The 22326-nt window shown below is 36.4% G+C and overlaps 1 protein-coding gene across 7 annotated transcripts in view; it reads right to left on the bottom strand.

Moving 5' to 3' along the window:
- DIP-kappa (Dpr-interacting protein kappa) overlaps positions 1-22326 on the bottom strand; it is a 370228-nt gene that overhangs the window by 131103 nt on the left and 216799 nt on the right. The window contains exon 1 of one of the 7 annotated variants that reach the window (XM_073967608.1): positions 5100-5136. The exons of the other annotated variants lie outside the window; for them this stretch is intronic. The gene's annotated coding sequence lies outside the window, so the exon portion shown is untranslated. Of the gene's footprint in view, positions 1-5099; positions 5137-22326 lie in introns of those variants that run through there. 7 annotated transcript variants of the gene reach the window in all.

The raw sequence follows: 22326 nt of genomic DNA on the forward strand, positions 1-22326 counted from the left end.
TTTTAGACCCCAAGTATGTTAGGACGAAATGTGTTTCAGACAATTTGGAGTTGATTTAGCAATGTCCGTCCGTCTGTCTGGCTGGCTGGTGCGCACGATAACTCTTGAATGGATCAACTGATTCGGTCCAAAATTTGGCTTTCGTAATATTTTGCCCAAACTTGGTTTAAGTTTGAAGATTGGCTATATCGGTCCACTCCTTCCGGTACCTCCCCCACAAAAGTTCGAAAATGTTGGGAAAATTTGTGCGCACGATAACTCTTAAAGGAAGTAACCGATTTGACCCATACTTTGCCCATCGTGACTTAGATAAGCTTCCAGTGTGGACCCAATCGGGCCACTCCTTCCGGTACCTCTCACACCAAATTTCGGAAAAGTTCAGTTTAGGACCTACTATCGAATCGTTTTGCTTTTTGTTGTAACAACTTGTATTTACTGCCCCCCCATAGGATTGTGTAAATTTCATCAGGGTCAAGTCCATACTTCCTGAGAAAATAGACTGAAAGGTGCAAAAAACCCGTATGAAACCGCGTGTAGTGGTAGGAGGGCAAGATAACTCCCGAACGGATCAACCAATGTGGTCCAAAATTTGACCTTCGTAATATTTTGTCCAAACTTAGTTTATTTTCGATGATAAGTCATATCGGTCGACTCCTTCACTACTACCTCTCCCACAAAAGTTCAAAAATGGTCGGAAAAATTGTTCGCACCATAACTCCTGAAGGGAGAGACCGATTTGGTCCATACTTTCCACATCCTAATATACGTACCAGATATAAATCAGATTCGAATATGGACAATTTTTATCCACTCCTTAGTCCCGGTCCACACTAGCGTGAATTTCATTAAAAAATTTCATGAAATTAGGTATTCTTAAATCGAATTCCCCACTACAGCAATTTTATGATTTTACTCTACCATGGAGGTCAATCTAGAGACGCATAATTTCATGCAATTTTTTCAATGAAATCACTTTATTGTGGACCGGGACTTAGGGTACCTATCACTCAAAATTTCGGATAAGTTCACTTTAAGACCTGCTCTCGAATTACTTTTGTTTTTGTTGAAGCAACTTGCATTCGCTGCCTTAATTACGACTGAAAATATTTTTCAGGGGCAAGTCCATACTTCTTGAGACAACAGCTCGAAGATTGTTAAATAACCCTATGGCACCATATGTAGTGGATGGAGAGCACCATAACTCTCGACCTGATCAACCGATTTTTCTCAATTACCCATACTTCTTGAGAAAACATCCCGAAAGGTGTAAAAAAACGCTATGGCACCATATGTTGTGGCTGTTGACTGCTGCTGTTAGTTGTGGTCCTGTTTACAGCGATATTATGTTTTTAGTGGACAAATCCATGCTTCCTGGCATACTGATCCAAAAGTTATACGATGACTCACTGAAATGACTAGTTGGCGCGATATCTATCGAAAAGATATGACTCCCAACATAATATCCACTTCCATAATGGACTATGTCGGTCCATTCCTTTAAGAACCTTCTTTGCAACACTTTTAAACTTTAATTCCATTTTTGTCGGCAAGTTCAAATGTCCAATCTGTCCGTATATGACATTTTCAATTCACAAGTAAACAAGTAAAAATACGCTTTTACTTTCTTCTCCTGATTTTTGGTCTTTCTTTCTTCTTCTTTTTTTTGGCTACAAAAAAATACATCCAATCTGTCCGTATATGACAGTTTCAATTCACAAGTTAACAAGTAAAAATACGCTTTTACTTTCTTCTCCTGATTCTTTCTTCTTTTTTTGTTTGTTCTCGTACCATGATCTTTTAGGTAATGGTTTTTGATATAAAAAGTAAAAATTTTGAGGGATTTTAAAGATATTGCGGCTCCACAGTATCGGGACAAGAAATGCAGTTTTACAACCTGTTGGTATGTTGAGCGTTCAACACTTTTGCTATCTGTACTGCTTACAGCTTCTCGACGAGTTCGTGCCATTGTTGCTTAAAAGAAATGGTCTGAATCGATTTTCGTTTTTCGAATCGAATGGGCGTTTAATTCACATGATCTATCTCGTTACTGGGAACCTCGAAATTTTGGTATTGAAAACTACCATATTTTTGCCGCTACAAAATCGAACAGCTTCATTCCTTTGTCAGTGGTCGTCTGCTCTATATCTCTAACCGCTCGTTGAATATACCCTTGGTCTGTTGATCCTACTATACGGTCTTAGGCGTGGGCGCAGATGAGACTGACGTTAAAGAACAGCGCTTTTAAACTGATTTTGGTAACATTTTAAACGGGTGCTAAAGGTAGTTTCTCAAAGGAGACTATAGGGAGGTCAGAGTCCACGTGGGATTGAAGAGGAATAAAGATCCGGGACTTTACCAGGTTAAAGAACGTTGATTGTTATCGTCACTCCTACAGTATAAGTTGTTTTCCTTACACTGAATCCATTAAAGTTACTTCTTTCCTTTCTCACTACCTTCCTTTAAGATACTTAGAAAACAATTGCAGGCAATTTTTGATCAATCGAGGGTTCTTAAAGCCAATAAACACGAATTTTGAGTGATTCAAGGATACTTAAAGTCAATTCACAATCCCTTATGGACATCTGGGATGTCTTAAAAAATCTGCTACCCTTAAATATGCTTCTAAAAGCCGAAAAAATATACACCCGTTATAGATACTTTTAGAGTTTCTATATTTCATGTAGGTTCTTCCAATCCCTTTAAGCAACCCATTATTGATCCCAAAATTCATTCTGGGTTATTTTAATATCCGGCCGTTTATCTCTTCAACATAAACATATTACCTTAAAGAGGAGTGCATAAGTAATCATCTTTCATATTGTTTGTTTTGTTCTGTTAGGCTTTACATTTTTTTCTATCATCTCCTCATAGCAAATTATTCCCATAAGACTGCAGGCAAAATTATTTTTCTTGTTACACAAATACAGAGACACTTATACAGCAGGCTGTGAAATTGTTTGTTAGATTTGCTTCTTTGCGGCTGTTGGTTATATTAGTCATTGTCATTTTGGGCAATTTTGTTAAATAGCCCCTGTGTATATATAGCTGGTTTTTTGTTTTGAGAATGGTCTGGTTGAATGGTGTATAACATAATAACGATTAATTATGTATGAACTTTGTCCTGTGGAGAATATGTTTATTTTTTTAATAAAATTATAAAAGCCTAAGAGGAAATTGAATGTGATAATTTTTAGGGTATGAATTTTGAAAGGAGATGGAATTCTTTAATTTAATGAATATGTTCACGGAGGTGCTATATGGCGTATGAAGAATTTTTATATTACATTAAAAAACGCATACGCTAGGGTGGCAATTAATTTATTTGGGGTGGCCTTGCAATTTAAATCGAATCAAATCAAAGAAATCGTATTAGGTAAATGGATCTCTAATTAGAAAAATATATTTGTGAAGATATCTTCTTGAGAAACCTTTACCGCCCATAAAATGGCTTGCTTCCCCTACAAAAAATGTTACTATCTTTCTATTATCGCCTCCATTCAATAAGCACCATCCTTACGAACTAGTAGTAATCTTACCAAAGCTACCAAAAATTTCCTTCACAAAATTCAATAAAACATTTCGGATTAGCAAATATTCAATGTTGAAAACGTGACAATCCTTTTGTGTTCCGCTCACTGACATTACTGTCAGACAGCAAATATGTTGCCATTCAGCTTTCTTTTTTTTTTTTTTTTTGAACGTACATAGTATCCAACCCAAAATCATCAACACCTCTACTTCCTACACGAGTACCACCACCATTTCTTCATAAATAATTACTTAGCATTCTGACAAATAAAGGCGTGCGAAGCAAAAAACGCCAAGTACCAAAAAAGGCAAAATTAAAGAGCAACGACGAAAACCCTCGTCTTCGCCGAAAAAAAACAGAGAGTGAAACATTTAAACTGCAATTTATGCACGTACGACAGCACCGCGTGCGATCTTTGTGTATTTTGATGAAGAAGGAAAAAGAAGAAACATCGCTAAAAGGAAACAAATTGACACAGGCTACACAGTGAAGTAAAACATTGAAGCCCAGAGGAACACGAAATGGATTTTTACTCGTAACCTAACCAATTGGAATGTTCAAAAGATACTAACACAACCTCAGTGAAAGAGGTATAGGCTACAGAGTAAAACTTAAGCAAAGAATTCACCTTGTAAAAAATCGAATTCTAACTTAACTTAATTAAAAATCCGAAATCAAATGTTTTAAACATTTAAGAAATTTATAATACATATTTGAGTTATTAATGTCCATTGTGTATTAAAATTTATTATTGATGAAATTATATTGATGAAATTTGGAACGTTTGACGGATTATGATTTAAAAAAAAATCCGATATATAATTTCACTGAATTAGGAATAGAAATATGTTTGCCAAATTATAGTTCGCGCATAAATTTGGACTAGAAATAAGTTAACCAAAATATTCTGAAATCGGTTCAGATTTATATATATTATATAAAAATATTTGGTGCACTAATTTCGCTATGTATGTCCAATTTTAATGAAATTCGAAATATGTGACGAAATTTGCATTTGAAAAATATTTTTCTAAATTATATTGAAATCGGTTCAGATTTGGATATAGCTCCCAAATACATATATGACCGCTCGATTTGAGGTATTTGGTGCACCAAACAAGCATTTTTTGATGAAATTTGGTCGCCATACTATTTTGAAAACGGTTCAGATACATAGCTCCCATATATATTTTCGGACGATTTGAAATAATATTAAAATGGTGATGATGTCATATAGTCGGCCCGCGTCTACGCTAAAATAAAATGATTGAAACTACAAAAAAGTAATTATGGCCAAACATTTCATAATTGGAACCATAGTGCAATTGCTTAAACAAACTATTGCCAACGAACTTCCGTTAAATGGGCGGTGAACATATCTCTCATATAAATAACTTCAGCCCAATTCTACAGTTGGCTCAATTATATCAGACCTTCTTTTTATCGGTGAGTTTGAACAGCCTAAAAGCATTTTTTGCACTGCTGAAAATACGCAGAATATATTCATTGATCTTTTTACCACTTTTCGCTTATGCTAACAACACATAGTAATTTCTTGGTTATTTCATACATAAGTTTTATTTGAAATGCAAGATACCGTGAAAATCTTCTTTACATCACAGCTTGTGATCAAACCAATCCACTTAAATATGGGAATATGATAGGTGGATCTAAAAGTAAACATATCACAATTAATCTCGCAATTAAAAAAGCAATTAATAGATAAATACTTTCAGCCTATGGCTAAAGAACCCTAATTTCACATTAAATATTTTTCCGTAGGTGGGAAAAGTATTTTAGGAAGTTTTTAGCATTAATTTGTAGGTGTTCGAGGGGTTAGTGTCATATTGAGTGGACTTAATTACTTCCCTGACAGACCCATTCAGAGTAGTCCTCCCACCACCCTCGTGACATAACTCCCATGGGCACTACTCCCAAAACGATTTCGGGACTTATGCCCGCAATCCAAAATTTTTGGGAGCTATGTCCGAGCTTATTGTTGATGTGTCGGGAAGTGGAAAAGCGCTCCTGGTGAAAATATGAAAAAAAAAACAAGTAAAAAGACAAAAGTATGGATAGGATTAAAGCTCAAAAATTTGCGGGATATCGATAGATAGAGCTTTTTTTATCACACTAGCCTACGAAAAAACATAATATCGCTGTAAAAAGGGCCACTTGGATACCTTCGGTAAACATTTCCAAAGGATCCACACAAAAATGTTGAACATTTGTGTGGGTGGTACCTCAAGGAGTGGACAGATAGGGCACAAATTTGAACATAAACTAAGTTTCGACAATATTTAGATATCCAAAGTTTGGACCAAATCGGTTGCTACGTCTATGAGAGATCGCGCGTACCATGTTAGCGAATATTTTCGAACTTTTGTGAAGGAGGTACCGGAAGGAGTGGACCTATAAGCACCACCTTTGAATTTCATCTAATATTCGAAGAAATATTACAATACCCATAGTGTGGACGAACGCAGTATTCGGTTCGAGCTCTCCAGCCACTACATATGGTGCCATTGGGGTTTTTTACAACTTTCGGGCTGTTTTCTCAAGAAGTATGGACTTGGCCCTGAAAAAACTTTTACTGTCGGAATTGAGGCAGCGAATGCAAGTTGCTTCAACAAAAATCAAAGTTAATCGAGAGCAGGTCTTAAAGTGAATTTATACAAAATTTTGTGTGGTAGGTACCCGAAGGAGTGGCCAACTATAGTCCATATTCGAACCTGATCTATATCTCGTATATATATTAGGATGTGTAAAGTATGGACCAAATCGGTCACTCCCATCAAGAGTTATCGTGCGCAAAATTTTTCCGAACATGTTTGAACTTTTGTGGGTGAGGTTCCTGAAGGAGTGGACCGATATTACGAAGGCCACCTTTTGGACCGAAACGGCAAATTCGAGAGTTATCTTGCGCTCCAACCACCTCACACGGTGTCATGGGGGTTTTTTGCAACTTTCAGGCTACTTACTCAGGAAGTGTGGACTTGCCCTTAATGAAACTTGTCCCGTCGTATGTGGGGCAGTGAATACAAGTTGCTAAAACAAAAATCAAAGCGATTCAAGAGCAGGCCCTAAACTAAACTTATCCCAAATTTTGTGTGGGAGGTACCCGAAGGAGTTGACCCATTGAGTCCATATTGGAGCCTCATCTAAGTCACGATTTGCAAAGTATGGACCAAATCGGTTACTCCCTTCAAGAGTTATCGTACGTACAAATTTTCCGAACATTTCCGAACTTTTGTGGGGGAGGTACCGGAAGGTATAACCCATCTTCGAACTTAAACTAGGTTTGGATCAAATATTACGAGAGCCAAATTTTGGACCGAATTGGTTGATCCATTCGAGAGTTATCGTGCGCTCCAGCCAGCCAGACAGACAGACGGACGGACGGACGGACATTGCTCAATCGACTCCAAATTGTCTGAAACACATTTCGTCCAAACATGAGGCATATTTTGCCCGTATGAAAGTGTATATACCCTCGTTAGCGTAAATGCTGATGGTATAAAAAATCAAAGCGATCCGTGAGCTGGTCCTAAAATGAAGTTTTCCGAAATTTTTTGTGGGATGTACCCGAAGGAGAGGACAGATTGAGTCCATATTGGAACCTCATCTAAGTCTGATAGAAATTTTACGATGTGCAAAGTATGGACTAAATCGGTTAATCCCTTCAAGAGTTATCGTGCGCACAAATTTTCCGAACATTTTCGTACTTTTGTGGGGGAGATACAGGAAGGAGTTGACTGATATGGCCCATTTTCGAACTTAAACTAAGTTTAGGCAAAATATTACGATACCCAAATTTTGGTTCGAATCGGTTGATCCGTTTGAGAGTTATCGTGCGCGCCAGCCAGCCAGCCAGACAGACGGACATTGCTAAATCGACTCCAAATTATCTTAAACGGACTTCGTTCAAACATACTTGGGGTCTAAAACCATTATTTCGGTGAGGCCCATTTTGCCCGTATGAAAGTGTATATACCCTCGTTAGCATAAATGCTGAGGGTATAAAAAATCAAGCGATTTTATTCAATAATATTTTCTTATTTTAAGAAAAGGCAAAGTTATTTTAGAAATGTGTATGTAATTACTAAATATGTATGTAAGCATGGAAAGGAAAAAATTGCGTAATATTTTATAAAAATATTTTCACTACTTAATAAAATAAAAAGGTTTTCCAAAAATATGCCTAAATTTTCGGTGAAAAGAAAAGTCCACAGGCGAACATTGTTGTGAAAGAAATTGAGCTATTTTTTTACAAAAACACTTTCACTATTTAACAAAATAGTAAGTTTTTGTAAAAAAAAAATGCGCTGCAGGCGAAAATATTTTTCTAAGAAATCGCGTGATTTTTTCAAAAATATTTTCAATACTTATTTGTAAAGTAAGCCAGCTTAATCGCAGATTTGTTGTTCTCAAATTGTGATTAAGCTGGTTTACTTTACAAATAAGAAGTAAACACACTTCACAACAAATCTGCCAAAGTGAATCTAAAATATTTTTGACATCTAAAGAAACACAATATATAAGTACTTTAAAAATCGATCGTTCTAAAATTAAGAAAAAAAGTCATATTTACATGGATATATTGAGAAATTTAAATATTTAATATTGTTACGAACGTAACTGATAGGTCAATGTTAATTTAGCTGAATCTACGTTAATTTGAAAGATTAAATTGTAACGTAAATTTTTATTTTGCAGTTACTTTATTTAAATTAGTTGTACAACAAGTACTGTCTATAATTTTCTCAATCATTCAGGTTCTTACTTTACATGTTTATTTTGTTATTCCATCATGCAATTATCGCATAGTGTAAATTTCCCTATTGTTTTTTTGTTGTACTTTCATTTATGTTTGTTTTGATAGTTCAATGACGTCATTGCTGTTTTCTGTATTTGTCACTCTCGTTCGTGTACGTATGTGTTGTTGTTCGGCTAGTGCTAGTGTGCGTCTGTGTGTTTATTGCACAGTTTCTTTCCACAGGTTACATCGATAACAAGAAGCGATTGGATATAAAAATATGTGGTAATTTTGAGGCAGCAGTCAGTTGTAAATTTACTCGCGAACTAGACTAGATTGAGACGGCAAACTGAACAGTCGGTTAAAGAAAAAGTAAAGAGGAAGCTGTGTGCTTAATATTAGAGGGAAAACTGTAGTAATTAAAGTCGGTTGTGAATACGTGTAATAAAGTAAATAAAGCATTATAGAAACGTAATCTAAAACGAACCCTGTTTTATTTGGTACAAATCGTATCTGGAAATAAAACAACAACACGGGATTAAGTTAAATCTAATTTCGTAAAATATCTGCAGGAGTAAGGCAAGGATGCGTATTATATCCGCATGATGATATATGCCTTTTGTCGCATCAGAATTCGAACATGCAGCACCAAATAAACCAAGTGCAAGAGTATGTTCAGAGAGCTGGCCGTCACATAAACCTATCTAAGACTAAATACATGCGCATTAATGCTGGGAACGCAACACCATTAACCTTGGACAACATCCCCTTTGGGAGCAGTAGAGGAATTTAATTATCTCGGCAGTATTTTAACGTCAACTGGAGGCTCTGAATAAGATATAAATAGCCGCATGCGAAATGCAAAACAGGCATTCGGAGCGCTTGAACAATAAGACGTAGTACAACTACTATTTAACTCAAATGTCAAATCAGTCTTATTGTTCTTATTGTACGGATGTGAAACATGGAACACGACTGCAAGAAACGCTGATAAACTCCAGGCATTCGTCAATAGATGCTTAAGAAAAATTTTAAGAATACATTGGCCCAATGTGATCAAGGAAATTAAACTAAGGAAATGGCGATAGACTGGTCATACACTGCGGAAACAAGACGGAAATATTGCCAAAGAAGCGCTTGAGTGGAACCCGCAAGGAAGCCGCCGTAGAGGTAGACCTGTGCTAACTTGGAGACAGCAAGTTTTAGATGTTTTTGGAACATTAGAACCATTTTCGGCAGAAGTATGGAGGGTAAAATTATAGCTTTGCGACAAAGACCATAAAGACTAACTACTAAAAACTTTAGAGCCAGAGGTGTATGCAAGAGTGACCGAAGGGGAGGGACCACAATATCTCAAGAAGTATTGGTTTCCTCTAGAAAGAAAACAAAATCGCAATGTTTTTCATGATCAGAACGATTTAAATCGCTTTTGAGTAATCTTTTCAGGAAGTATGACCACGAAAAAATGGTCTAATTTTAGTCAAAATCAAAAGGCTGTTTCCGATGAAAATATCAAAACAGTTCTCGTTAAGCCTTTAAACTACATTTAGCGACACATTTTGAATTTTTGTGAGTTGAAAAGTAGTTGTCCAATACGAGCCCTAACCACTATTAATTCGTACACATAGCATTTTTCAACAATGTGATATTGAAATATGCATATCTTCAGAACTATAATGACTACACAAACAAATTTTTATTATTCTTAAAGGTAATTTTATTCTCTTTAGACATGTATTAATAAAAATACATATAAAGAAAAGGTGCTTTTAAAAAACAAACAAAAACGAAAGTTCATTATTTTAAACAAAAATATTGTGACCACTATTAATTCGTACAGTCACCAATTACCACTGCTAGAATTATGTTAGGCCATCTTTGTTTTTTTAAGACGGTCGACGGCGTGGTACTGACTAGCTTTTGATAGTCTTTTGGGGTTATCGAGTCCCAAATTTTCTGAATTTTGGACTTTAACCAGTTACAGTTCGTTGGGGTTCATTTCGAAGCTTTCTTTTCATACTTGCCCACAAATTTTCTATTGGATTAAGGTCAGGAGAAGAGGATGGCCAATCCAGGACCTCGATTCCATTTTCTTCAAGCTACTTTTTAGTATTTTTAGCAGTACCGTAAAAAACACCATTCTTTTAGAATATGTATACCCACAGTCTGCTAATTTCGATACAGATGGTATCAGATTTTCTTCCAGGATTATTATATATTTTCTGCATTTACGATTCCATCTATGACCAACACCTTTTGAAGAAATACATCCCTATACCATAACGCTAGCTGAAAACTTCACTGTACGTTTTATTGTATGCCTCGGCGCTTTACGTACTACCCTTTTTCTTACATCACCAAAACATAGATATATCAAACTTAGATTCGTCGCTAAAGATAATGCTGTCCCATTGCCGTTGTAGTCAAAATCTTCTCTTTTTAGTCCGTAATAGGCGTTTATTTCATTTTAAGCGCTGTAAGCAATGGCTTTTCCTTGGCCCTAAAAATTATATAAAATATCAAGTTGATTTAATTTACTTTATATAAATTATAACCTTACCAATTGCTTCAGACCACTTTATGGCTATATCTCGAACAGAGCTTTTACGATATAGTTTAATGACATTTGCTGAAGCTCTTTTATCGCGAGGACTTATTTTGGAAGTCCGGCCTCGGTTTGAAACATTATTGCTGAAATTTCTTAATATTTTCACATTTTTCATATTTTCTTTTCTCATATTTACTTTGTATTGCAGATCTTGGAGTTTTAAGATTAGTCGAAGTCTGTCCATATGTCGTTCCAGATTTTAATTTATCGACGATAAAAATTCAAATTTCCTCCGAAATAGGCTTGCCACGTGTCATTTTTAGAAACGATGAAAATTAAAATAAAATAAAGTGAAAAATTTATCTTTTTTGATTCCTTTACATTCCTATTCTCTCATTGTAACGATAAGTTTAAATTTTTTGATTAAATTTTGCTTTTTCGTTTAGCTTGAGCTCAATTTTTAAACTGAACGAATAAATAGTGGTCAAATAATTTGCAGCAATAATTAAAGGCCTTTTTCTATACTTAATATGTTTAGCATTTTAACACTGAGTTTAGTATTATTTCTATGTCAGTTTAGAGGAAATAAAATGACCTTTCAGAAAAGTATAAATATGTCTGTGTTATTATATTAATTAAACCTTTATTCTGGCGTTTGATGTTAAAAAGCGAAAAAATACCTGGTGTACGAATTAATAATGGTTAGGGCTCGTATAGTCCATTGTCTGATCGAAAATTAAGCCCACTTGGCCTCTTCCTATAAATGTCCGTATCATCGAAGATGTTAAAAAATAATCAATTAATCAGTCGGATCGTAGTTTCACATTTATTCACTGTGCAAATTGTTATTCTCCTTACCCATTTCATGTAAATATGTAAATACATACATATGCACATACATATATTCACAGTAAAAAAAGAAACTTTAATTACTGACTGACTGAATTAAGATAATCAATGAAATAAACAATTAAGAAATTATCCAGGGAATAAAATGGGAATTGAAAAGACGAAGTGCACATACATATGTACATATTGATATGAATATGCATGGCATATTAATTCATCACCACATCCAAGAATTGATAAAGTAGAGATGTAATTTAAGACAGCTGATTATTTCAACGCTTTTGCCATATTTTTCATATTTTTTTTTTGTTTTATTTAAAATATTTTACTTATTTTTGTCGTGATAGAGAGAGAGAGAGAGTTACTCTAAACAAAATCGCTACTACATCATATTTAAATATGAAAATTCTTTTGAAATAACATCCTGTGATTTAAACTTCCACCACAAGTTTCCTATTTACTGGATTACAGGAAGAAGATAATAAAAAAGTTTGTTGCTACCACAACAACAAAAAAAAAAAAAAAAACAATAACAACAAAAAACTTAACATGCACGAAAGGTGCATTCTTTTCAGATATATACATGTTAATATATGGAAATGGGGTCGTCACATAACTAAGGATATATAAATAAAAGTTTGTGGGGTGTTTTATTAAAAAAAAACACAGAAACTAGGTAAAAGGCAAATGAACGAGGAAGCGTTGAAACAAGCATCCTGTTTTTTAGTTATTACTATTAGATAAAATGTAGATATGGTGATGGATGTCATAAAAAGGATGAGCATATAAAAAATAAAACAACGGCGAGACATTGTTTTAAGAAATGAGCAGGGTAAGTATTTCTAAGAAACCTGCCTTGCATCGTAATTTCTCCACAACTATTTAAAAGTTAAAAAAGTCCTCCCCATATATGAAAGTTCAACTTTTTTGCTATAATGCAGTTCAAGCGGATCATGTTGTCATAATATCGGGTAGTTCTTATTGTTGTGATTATAACATTACAACTTGTTGTCTGCGTCGATTGGACCTGTCGGTGGAAATTAGGCACAATATATGTCAGAAATATGTTTGGATCCAAACAAATATTTTTTGGGACTGGTTGGATCCAAACATAATTTGTTTGTGTCCAAACAAATATATGTTTACAACATTTTGTACCAACATATTTTTTATGTTAGAATAAATCTTTTATGGGTGGAGAGAGGATGTTTTTCAAAGGGAGTAACAAGAGGGCGCTCGCGGCTGCGGAATGCTGTTTTGTAATAAAGAGGTGTGTGTGTGGTGTAATAGAAGACGCAGCAGCTTTGGTGGTGTGTATGCGACCAGACACGTGTGTTTCGTGCATTGTTGTTGTTAAACAACATAGCTTGCGAAGAAAAGAAATTGTATTAATTTAATTATGTCGTTCTTTTCTCTTCACTTTTCTAAATACAATCGTTGAGTAAAGACGGAAAATTGAGTGAATAAATCAGTGTTTTGTGGTTTCTTTAAGAAAAGGTGCTTTTTAGTAAATTAAATGCCCAATATATTTTATAATTAAATCAAAAAGTTGAATGGAAATATTTTATTGGACAAGGAAGAAATCGCATTTAATATTGGTAATTACATCAATACATTTTTCATATACATACATACATACATACATACATACATATGTATATGGATGTACCTATTTATTACATTATATAATCATTTGATTTCAGATGCCGATTTCCCGCTGATGATTTAAACTTTGAGAAAAATGTGTTTCACAACTAAGGAGAAGCGTTCAACGATGTTTCTATATATTTTTTTATACCCTCCACCATAGGATGGGGGGTATATTAAGTTTGTCATTCCGTTTGCAACTACTCGAAATAATCATTGTAGACCCCGCAGACTATATATATTCTTGATCAGTGTGTACATCTACATCGATATAGCCATGTCCGTACGTCTGTGGAAATCACTCTAGCGTTCGAACGGATTGAAGTAGGTGGATGAAATTTTGGCAAAATCTATTATATGAATGTAGGACTTTTGGTATTGAAAGCGGGCTATGTAGGTCCACGTTTTCGTATAGCCCCTATACAAAGTGACACGAGACACGTCGTCGTTTTAAGGAAATTTTAGGATATTTGTCCCATTTGACCACCTAATTGTTTGTAATTTGGTATTTTGTGTCTCCAGAGGCTAAAAAATATTTCTACCAAATTTTGTTTATATAGGTCCACGTTTTGGTACAGCCCCCATATAACGCCCCATATATAGTACGCGTCTCTTTAAGTTATTTTGAATGTATTGGTCCCATTTGACCATAGAATCTGTTGTAAGTTTGTATTTTGTGTTTCCAGAGGCTAAAAAATATTTCTACCATAAAATGTTTAAATAGGTCCAGGTTTTGATATAGACCCCATAGGACGATATATTGGTAATTTGGAGGTTGTGGCTTCAATATTCCACCAAAATGGCTGAAATTTGGTGGTTAGTCTTCATTTGGGGTATAAAACAGGTCACACGCCCTCACATAATCCCTATAAGACGATATCTCCCAATTTTCGGTATTTTGGAGGTTTTACCTATACTATACTACCAAAATACCTGAAATGTGATATTTCGGTCTGTTTTGGGATGCAAAACTTTCGCCCAGAAACTTATCTGTATCGGTCCACGCTTTAATATAGACCCCAATTTTCGGTGTTTTGAAGGATTTAACCTCATTATAACACCGAAATGGCTAAAATTTGGTACTTAGTCTTCGTTGAGGGTATAAAACTTTCCACCTGAAATTTGTCGGTATAGGTCCATGTCTTCATATAGCCCCCATAGAACGGTACATCCCGATTTTCTACATATAGCTCGTTCTCCATCAAAATAGCTGATATTTGGTGTTAAGTTTTTGATAGAGGTATGAAACATTCCAGCCGAAATGTGCCGGTATAGGTCGACATCTTCAAATACCCCCATAGGACCGTACCTTCCGATTTACGGTATTTTGAAAGTTGTGGCCTCAATATACCACCGATATGACTGAAATTTAGTATTTAAATTGCACTTCCCGATTTTCGGTATTTTAAGGTTGTGTCATCAATATCCCATCGAAACGGATGAAAATTAATATTTAATCTCCGTTGGTGGTATAAAACTTCCCACCTGAAAATTTCCGGTATTGTTCCATGTTTTTATTGAGTTAAGAGATTTCATCATGGGAAAGAATAAACTTATTGGCGATAAGCGACAAATTATTTTCTAGTTTTAAGATCATTTATAAATAAAACACTGAAACTTATTTTTTTTTAATTTTAATTATACCCTCAGCCTTTAGGCTAAAGAGGGTATTTACACTTTGATACGACCAAAAATGTGCCTCATCGAAATAATGGTTTTAGACCCCAAGTATGTTTGTACGATATCCGTTTCAGACAATTTTGAGTAGATCTAGCAATGTCCGTCCGTCTGTCTGTCTGTCTGGCAGGCTGGTGCGCACGATAACTCTCGAACGGATCAATCGACTCGGTTCAAATTTTGGGTATCGAAATATTTTGTCCAGATTCGATTTAAGTTCGAAGATGGGTTATATAGGTCCACTCCCTCAGGTACCTCCCCCACAAATGTTCAAAAATTGTCGCAAAACTTGTGCGCACGATAACTCTTGTAGGGAATAACCGATTTGGTCCATACTTTGCACATCGTGTAATTTCTACCAAACTTAGATTAGGTTCCAGTATGGACTCAATCGGTTCACTCCTTCGGGTACCTCCCAGTTCAGTTTAGGACCTGGTCTCGAATCGCTTCGATTTTTGTTTACGCAAGTTGTATTCGCTGTCCTCCATACGACGCTGTAAGTTTCATCAGGGGCAAGTCCATACTTCCTGAAAAAATAGCTTGAAAGTTACAAAAAACCTATGACACCGTGTGTAGTGGTTGGAGCGCAATAGTCCAAAATTTGGCTTTCGTAATATTTTGTCCAACTAAGTTCAATTTCAAAGATGGATTATATCGGTCCACTCCTTCCGGTACCTCCCCCAAAAAAGTTCGAAAATGTTCGGAAAAGTTGTGCGTACGATAACTCTTGAAGGGTGTAACCGATTTGGTCCATACTTTGCACATTATGAAATTTCTACCAGACTTAGATTTGGTTTCAATATGGACTCAATCGCTAAACTCCTTCGAGTACCTCCCACACAAAATTTCGGAAAAGTTCAGTTTAGGACCTGCTCTCGAATCGCCTTGGTTTTTGTTGTAACATCTTGTATTCACTGTCCCCTATACGAAGGTACAAGTTTCCTCAGGGGCAAGTCCATATTTCCTGAAAAATAGCCTGAAAGTCGAAAAACAAACCCTATGACACCATGTTTATGGGTGGAAGCGCAAGATAATTCTCGAACGGAAATGCCGATTCCGGACAAAATTTGGCCTTAGTAATATTGTTTCCAAACTTAGTTTAAGTTCGTAGATAAGCCATATCGGTCCACTCCTTCAGGTACCTACCCCACAAAAGTGCAAAAATATTCGGAAAAATTGTACGCACGATAACTCTTGATAGGAGTGACCGATTAGGTCCATACTTTACACATTCTCATAATATCTACCAGATATAGGTTCGAATATGGACTATATTTGTCCACTCCATCCCGTACCTCCCACACAAAATTTTGGATAAGTTCACTTTTAGACCTGCTATTGAATCACTTTGATTTTTGTTGAAGCAACTTACATTCGCTGTAAAAACCCCATATGGCACCCCCATGGTCTATGTCGGTCCATTCCTTTAAGTACCTTTTCCGCAAAATTTTTGAACTTTAATCCTAATCAAAATTTTTGTAGGTTCATACGACCAAAATTTTGAAACCCCCTAAATACATAAGTTTTTTTGTGAAAAAAGTGTTTCAATTTACACAGGCTGAGGGTATATCTCTGTCGGCAAAGCCGACTGATACTTTTTTACTTCTTTTTATTAATTTTATTTTTATACCCTCAGCCTTTAGGCTAGAAAGGGTATATACACTTTCATACGCGCAAAATGTGCCTCATCGAAATAATGGTTTTAGACCCCAAGTATGTTTGGACGAAATGTGTTTCAGACAATTTGGAGTTGATTTAGCAATGTCCGTCCGTCTGTCTGTCTGTCCGTCTGTCTGTCTGTCTGGCTGGCTGGTGCGCACGATTCGGTTCATATTTTGGCTTTCGTAATATTTTGTCCAAACTTAGTTTAAGTTCGAAGATGAGCTACATCGGTCCACTCCTTCCGGTACCTCCCCCACAAAAATTCGGAAATGTTCGGAAAATTTGTGGCCACGATAACTCTTAAAGGGAGTAACCGATTTGGTCCATACTTTGCACATCGTAAAATTTCTGCCAGACTTCGATGAGGTTCCAATACGGACTCAATCGGCCCACTCCTTCGGGTACCTCCCACATAAAATTTCGGATAAGTTCAGTTTAGGAACTGCTCTCGAATCGCTTTGATTTTGCAGCAACTTGTATTCACTTCCCCCCATACGACGGTACAAGTTTCATCAGGGGCAAGTCCATACTTCCTGAGAAAATTGTGAAGTGGTTGGAGCGCAAGATAACTTTCGAACGGATCTGTCGATTCGGTCCAAAATGTGGCCTTCGTAATATTTTATCAAAACATAGTTAAAATTCTAAGATGGGCTATATCGGTCCACTACTTCAGGTACTTCACTTCCCTCCGTACGACGGTACAAGTTTCATCAGGGGCAAGTCCATACTTCCTGAGAAAATTGCCGGAAAGTTGCAAAAAGCCCCTATGACACCTTGTGAAGTGGTTGGAGCGCAAGATAACTTTCGAACGGATCTGTCGATTCGGTCCAAAATGTGGCCTTCGTAATATTTTATCAAAACATAGTTAAAATTCTAAGATGGGCTATATCGGTCCACTACTTCAGGTACCTCCCCCACAAAACTTCAAAAATGTTCGGAAAAGTTTTGCGCACGATAACTCTTGAAGGGAGTGACCGATGTAAAAAAATGTCACTAAAATTATATCACATGAATGGGGCAACCAATTTGGTCCAAACTTTGGATCTCCTAATATTTTATCAAAATTTAATATAACTTCTAAAATGGCCCATATCGGTCCTCCCTATGGGTACCTGCCCTACAAAAGTTCAACATTTGTGTCTTAGTGCAGTTAATTCTTAATCCACATTTTTGTCGGCAAGTTCAAATGTCCAAAAAGGGCCACAAAATTCTGAAGAGGTCTTAAATACATTCGATCTGTCCGGAGGTGAAAGTTTCGCTTCACATTGGCTGAGGGTATATATCTGTCGGCAAAGCCGACTGACACTTTTTTACTTGTTTTTTTTTTAATTTTAATTATTTTTTATTAAAATTGTGACTTTTTATTTCATTCAGTTTTTCTTTTATTAAAGTCTGTTATGTATTTCTTTTGAACTTTATGTACCTATGTAAGTGTCTGTTGTTGCTTTTGCGTTTGGTATTTCCATGCCTTTTAATAAACCACCACAATTTATAAATGTGTGTATATGTTAGAGATATCCAATGTGTTTTACATTGAAATTTACGCTCCCTTGCTTTCAGTAAGCGCCCACTGGTGCATGTGTTTGTTTTTGTTGTGGCTTTTGGGGTTGTATTTCTTTGCACCCAAACAAATTTTTGTTTGCACTCTAACATATAATTTGTTTGCTTCCAAACATATAATTTGTTTGCACCCAAAAATATATTTGTTCGCAGGACCCAAACCTTAGTTATATTTGGGCCTTTTTTTCTCCGTGTACAAATATTGATCTACAAATAACTATTCCACTCACAAGTGTCTAACACTTTAAGCTGGTAACTTCCAAATTTTGGACCGTATCTCCCCGAAATCCAATCTTTAATATTCTTCGAGTAAGGTCCTTAGCAAATTGGCATTTAAACCTCTTATATTAATATAAATTGATAAATAAACTTCATTTAAAATAATTAAGTCTTTATAAAACTTTTTACATTAATTTTCAATTTTATCACTATCATCTGATGACAAACCTTAGACAATTGACAATAGTTTTTAAGTAGAAACGCATTAAAAACTTTTTCGACTCTTTAATTGCCACAAATTGTAATTAAGAGAGTAAATCAAATCTTCCAAACAGATACAATCCAAGACTTTTCAACATCATACAAATAACAACAGCAATAAGAAAGAAAAATAAACAACTGCACTAAAAACTTGACTCAAGTCGATAAAATTAATTGTTTTGTAACACTTTCGAGCTGAACAGTAACGGCAGCGGATGCTGGATGGCGGAAAAAATCAATTATGAAAACAGGAACAACAGCAAAATAAGACAACTTTTCAAATTTCCTTATCGATATAAATGAGGGATAATTAACATTTCCGTCGTTTGTATGATTACAAAACTTCGGAAAGCAGACTTAAGTTGGAAAAGTGAGAAGAAGAAGCAAACTTTGCTTCTCTTTCGCCAAACACTTTTGAAAAGGGTTTACTTTTCCAAAAAGGAAATAAACAAATTAACTGCGCCAAAAGTTAACATTGATTTTAATGGTGTTGGATTGTGTGGAAGTGGCGGAGAGGGCGGAGGATTCATTTAAAATTGGTGTGGGGGTGTTGGGTGTTAAAGATAACTTAGGGAAAGTACTACAATAACAAAAGGATAATCTTACAAATATTTGTTAATTCAAAAGGGGTATTTTTTATTTCAGTGACATAATAATCGTAATTATTTTCCTTTAACTGTTATTTTTTGGAAATCGCCCTTTAGTCGACTGAAAAAAAAAACAATGTTTAGAAGTACATAGGGAAACCATAATCCTTTTTTGATAAACTAATTACTGGTATTATCTATTCAGATTACCATTTTTATTTTTTTTTTTTTGTGAAGTCAATTTGTTTCACTTCAGTGTTTTCTTTAATTTGGTGAAATATTAATAAAAGCTGCAGCTAATTAAAAAACGTGAAATAATGGTCACAAAAGAAATTGATTTCAACTCAAGATACAATTGAAAAGGGATGTCGCAAAAGGTCAAACGTGTGAAATGTTTTCCATGCTCTTTGATAGAAAAACAAGAAGAAAGGAATCCGTCAGTATTGATGACATCTAAATGCCGTCAGTCAAAAATGAAAGAAAACCCAATAAAAACAAGTAAAAAAGCATTAAGTTTGTCCGGGACGAACATTTTACACCCTTAACCATGAAATATTCAGATTTTTAGGGAATAATTAGTTTTCACAATTTTATGTGGAAATTTTTTTGTGCACCTGGAAGCCCAAATTCCTAATTTTAGTTAATTCGTTCAGATGAAATCGAACGCTACCGTTATATGACAGCTATTCCAAAACATGGACTTATGTTATCAATTTTTGGTGGACAAGTTTCCCGACTGAAGCGAAACTCAAATATCAAACAACAGGTAGTTCGGCAAAACATGTAGCTAAAACCTTCAAAATACCGAAAATCGGAAAATGCCGTTACATTGGGGCTATACCAAACCTAGGTTGACAATTTTTAATAACGAAGTTTTGTGACCAGTGGAATCCTTAAATGTCAAACAGCATGTAGTTCGGGTAAAAATTGTTGTAAATCCTCAAAATACCGTTATATGAAGCTTATACCTAAACATGCTCATATGCTGACAATTTTTGGTGGAGAAGTTTCGTAACTGCAGGGAACCTCAAATACAATTGAGTTAGTTCAGTCAACATTAAAATATTTACCTATTTTTAAATTTTTTATGAAGAAGTGTTTTGAGTATTTTCTTGTGAGAGTTAAGAACCTTAAATGTAAAATGTCTGCTAGTTCGGTCAAAATTTGTAGCTAAACCTTCAAAATACTGAAAATCGGGTGGTACAAATCTCTTATCGCTACGGTCCTGCGGACACCAGAGGTGTCAACATGGGAGATCTTAGAGTTACGGACACAATTTAGACTTATCGCGATGGTCCTGCGGTCACCAAAGGGTTAAACATGAGAGATCTTCGAGTTTCGGACACAACGTAGACTTATGCGACGGTCCTGCGGTCGCCGGGGGGTTAAACAAAGGACACCTAAAAGTTACGGACACAACTTAGGCTTATCGCGATGGTCTTGCGATCGCCAGAGGGTTAGACATGGGAAACCTTAGAGTTACGGGCACATCTTTGGCTTTTCGCGAAGGTCCTGCGGATACCTAAGAGTTACGGACACAAAGGAAACTTGGGAGACCTATGAATTACGGACACAACTTAGGCTTGTCGCGAAGTTTCCTGCGGTCACCAGAGGGTTAAACGACCTACTATTTATGGACATAACTAAGGCTCGCTACGGTAGCCCTTCCGAGACCTAAGAGTTACGGACACAGCTTGGGCTTGACACAGCGGGCCTGCGGTCACCATATCGTTAAATAAGGAAGACATAAGGGTTACGGACACAACATAGGCCAAACGAGACGGCTCTGCGGTCACAATAGGGTTTACTTAGGGAAACCTTAGAGTTGCGGACTTAACTTAAGTGAACGGGATATGTAAGATTTACGGACACTACTTAGGTTAACGCGAGGTCTTACGGTCGCAAGAGTGTTAACCAGGGCTCGTAAGAGTTACGAACACTACATAGTCTAACGCTTGGGGAGCCTAAGAGTTAGATACACAACTTAGGTTAATGCGGGTCTACAAAGAACTAAACACCAATCAGACTCACGTGGATTTCCTATGCCTTCATCACAGTGTATATCGCCCTTCTACTGTCATGCAAGAAGTCACATTCGAATAGGAAATCTCTTTACCCTTGACCGTGGATCCTGAGAAGATGGTATTCTTCACACGCACGCCTAGTGTGACTTGATTGCAGCCAACTTCGAGCCACAAGCCTGTTTAGAAGGTTATGGTCCGTCAGTCGTCTAGCCAAATGGCTTCTCGCAGCACAGCCTTCTCTCCTCCTTTCAGTTCCCATTTTCCAAGAATGTCTTGACTTGATATGACCTGAGGTCTTGCAATCACATGTGTACAAGTCCTCTGCAAATTCGGAGTTTCTGAACCCGCCCTTATGTTCGTGAGGTCTTAACGGTCACAATACTTTTCCACCTAAAATTGTCAACAAAGGTCCATGTTTAGGTCTGACTCTAAGGTCTCCCATGTTTAGTCCTCTGGTGACAGCAGGCCCGTTGCGATAAGCCTAAATTGTGTCCGTAACTCCTAGGTCTCCCTTGTTAAACCCTCTGGTGACTTCAAGACCGTCGCGATAAGTCTACGTTGTGTCCGTAACTCTAAGATCTCCCATGTTTAACCCTTTAACCCTCTGGTGACCGCAGGACTCTTAGGTCTCCCTTATTTAACAATCTGGAGACCGCAGTGCCGCAGTGATAGGTCTTAGTTGAGTCTGTAAATTTTTGGTCTCCACAGGACCGCCGTGACAAGCTTAAATTGTGATCTGTTCAACGTCAGCATAGAATCAGCTGGGTTAGCTGTGTTTTGGTGATGGCCAGCCACCACCAACGGGTATAATTGGAAGTTGCGAACAGACAATCGGGACAGTCATTTGTTGATGGCTGGTGTGCTAAGTGGGGTTTATAACGTTTCCTTGGCAAATTTGGAAGCAGTGTAGTAGTAGTTCTGTTGAGTTGAGTGCAGTGTCTAACGTTGCGTCGCAACAAGCACAAGTTGTGTCCGTAACTCCTATGTCTCCCTTGTTTAACCCCCTG

This window comes from Musca autumnalis, unplaced genomic scaffold (assembly GCF_047663935.1).
Source record: "Musca autumnalis isolate F117 unplaced genomic scaffold, ASM4766393v1 scaffold_2, whole genome shotgun sequence".
Taxonomy (NCBI): Eukaryota; Metazoa; Arthropoda; class Insecta; order Diptera; family Muscidae; genus Musca; species Musca autumnalis.